The sequence below is a fragment of the Galeopterus variegatus genome, unplaced genomic scaffold, assembly GCF_000696425.1.
Source record: "Galeopterus variegatus unplaced genomic scaffold, G_variegatus-3.0.2 Scaffold3879, whole genome shotgun sequence".
Taxonomy (NCBI): Eukaryota; Metazoa; Chordata; class Mammalia; order Dermoptera; family Cynocephalidae; genus Galeopterus; species Galeopterus variegatus.
In genome coordinates, this window is record NW_007729990.1 from 163,353 (window position 1) to 166,362 (window position 3,010).

At 44.9% G+C, this 3,010-nt stretch overlaps 1 pseudogene; it reads left to right on the forward strand.

Moving 5' to 3' along the window:
* LOC103601788 overlaps positions 1–3,010 on the forward strand; it is an 11,351-nt pseudogene that overhangs the window by 3,502 nt on the left and 4,839 nt on the right.

A 3,010-nucleotide genomic window follows, 5' to 3' on the forward strand; every position in this document is an offset into this window, starting at 1 on the left:
TGCCCTTTATTCCTTAGAGCTGCCCGTAAGCCATCCTGTTCCCGGATCTGGCAGGCCATCTCAGATCTCAGTTTTTTAAGTTTTGGTTGAGCAATAACACTGTTGTCTGTTTTCTACATTTCCCCAGTGATCTCAGAAAGCTCACAGCTATTGTAAGGGATTCCAGTACCCACAAACAAGTTACAGTTCCCACAAAAGGAGAATAGTTGAAAAAAGAATGATACAGTAACAAAAAATAATGTTGGCCATTTCCCATTTTTTAATTAATGACACAGATATCTTTACAGTGGGGGAGATAAACTTGACTGTCAGAAGCAGCAGTGTTCAGGGCATATCACAGTAATTGCCAAAGTATCTGACTGGAGCAGTAGTATGAAACCAAAGCAATCCACAGACCTATGGAATGTATAACTTTGCAAGAATCATCCATTTCAGAGTCTGCCATGATAGGTAATTTGCCCAAAAAGACTAAAACCAAAGAAAGCATTAAGGGAAAACAAACAAAAATTGAAAGCCTGGATCATAAAGATGTTTAGGATTTGGGAAACTATCCAGGTAAATCTTTAAGTTAGTCTGAATTCTAATAATTTTAAATCTCAAAAATCTCCAACTACAACTACATCCCTTCAAATAGAAAATGGCTCTTTGAATTCATATTTTTAGAAAGGTAAATGTGTGATATATGCCTAAATTACACAATACTTTATGTAAATTACAAAAAACACTGAAGCATATGGGCACTTCGTCAAAAAATTACAAGATAATTAACCTATGATCCAGCAATTCCACTTCTGCGTATTTACCCAAAAGAACTGAAGCAGGAACTCAGACATTTGTATACCAATGTTCAAGCAGCACTATTCAGAAAAGCCCAAAGGTGGAAACACTCAAATATCTACTAATGGATGAAGAAAATGTGGTATATACATACAATGGAATATTACTCAGCCTTTAAATGGAAGGAAATTCTGACACATGCTACGACATGAACGAACCTTGAAGATATTATGCTGAATGCAATAAATGAGACACAAAAGGACAAATATTGTATGATTCAGCTTACATGAAGTTCCTAGAGTAGTCAAATTCATATAGACAGTAGGTAGAATGGTGGCTGCCAGGGGCTGGGGAGAGAGCGGAATGATGACTTACTGTTTAATGGATGCAGAGTATCAGCTGGGAAGGCGACAGTGTTCTGAAGATGGATGAGGTGATGATTACACACAGTGTGAATTAATGTACTCAATGCCACCGAATCACACACTTAAAAACGGTTAAAATGGTAATTTTATGTTATGTGTATTTCATCACAATTTAAAACAAAACGAAACAAAACAAAAAACACTGCAGTAAAAGACAGAGTCGCACCTGGAATCAGGCTTTGGGGAGGAAACGAAGCTTTAGACTTCACATGTAAAAAAGATGCAAATTTTTCCAGGGAGCTGTGGTATACAGTTTTCCTCGGATTCTCAAAATGTTCAGTTTCTGAAAAATATTTGAACTACTACCACCTTTTAACCAATGAAATGAGAAAAACAAATATCAGAACAACGTTAATAGGATTTTATGACTACTTTTCCCAGCATGCCCCGGTCAATACAGAACAGAACCGTTACCCTCAAGTTTTACACACAATAAATCTCCAAACAAATGTCTGCTAACACGCAAGAAGCACCTCCTTGGAAACCAACTGTTCAAAACGGTTCTCACCAAGCTAAGGCAGTCTACTAAACATGAACGGGAGGATGACAGAATAACTTCGAGGAGTCTGAGGCAGAAAACGAAATGAAGTAACAAAGTTCAAGCCGGTTACAGCAGGTTTTTCAAGGTGGAGCGACGGACTGAGGGCACCCGTGTGTGAAGCGACGGCGCCTCCAGAAGGAATTCTCCTTGCAGCCGCCCGCACTGCGGGATCAAACGCTTCGGGGGGGAGGTTAAGACCAAAGGCCTCTATGGCAGGTCTCTCACCTGTCAGCGGCCGAAGAGCCACGCCGCGCAGAGGGTNAAGGCCTCTATGGCAGGTCTCTCACCTGTCAGCGGCCGAAGAGCCACGCCGCGCAGAGGGTGACGGGTCCTTCCGGTGTGGGGAGTCGGCGGAAAGCGCCCTCAGACGGGCCGGCCCGGCGAGGAGCAGTCAAGACTTCCGGCGTCTCCTCCTGGCGGGCTAGAGCGTCGGTCGCGCTTGCTGTTCTAACAGGGCCGCCTGGCTTCGGCTTCCCATACGTGCCGACTCGCGCGGGGGTCGCGCTCGCCTGCTCCAGTCTCCGCTTTTTTTTCTTTTCCTGAGTCCCGTCGGCCCCTAACACATTCAGTTCAGCTGCTGTGACCGAGGACACCTGAGCCACCAGCTCGCGTTGCTCCTCTCAGGGATCTGGCGCTTCTGCTGGCCTCCGAGGACGGAAAGCCCGGACCACGGGAGCCCCGCTCTGGCACTGAAATCCACTCGGCCCCGTTTGGCTATGAAATTTGGCCACACTAGATTTCATTTTATTCACCAAATTAAATGCCTACTTTGCACTAGGGAATACAGGGGTGAGAAAAAATTGTAATCCAGTAGTCTCTGTTCTCATGGGGTTTAGTAGTCAAATGGATAAATAATATTGACCTCATAGATTTGTTATGACGCTGTAAGGTACTTAGAATAGTGTCCAGCACTTTATAAGTGCTCAGTACATGTTAGCTATTATTTCATCTTGATCATTCCATTGTCATCATCACAACTATTATCACTATCATTTACTTTTTTTTTTTTTTTGTCTTTTATCTTTTTCCGTGTCCGGCAACGGATCGCAACCCTCAGTGTTGCCCCCGTACCGGACCGGGGACCGGCAACGGGATTGCAACCCTCGGCGTTGCTCCCACGCCTCGCTCAGCCAGTGAGCGGGAACCAGTCTGCATGTGGGATCCGAACCCTCGGGCGGGAGCGCCGCCGCGCTTCCCAAGTGGCGCCCCCTCCCCGGGGCCCCACCGGGCCAGCCCCAATATCATTTACTTTTTAAATGACAAGCTT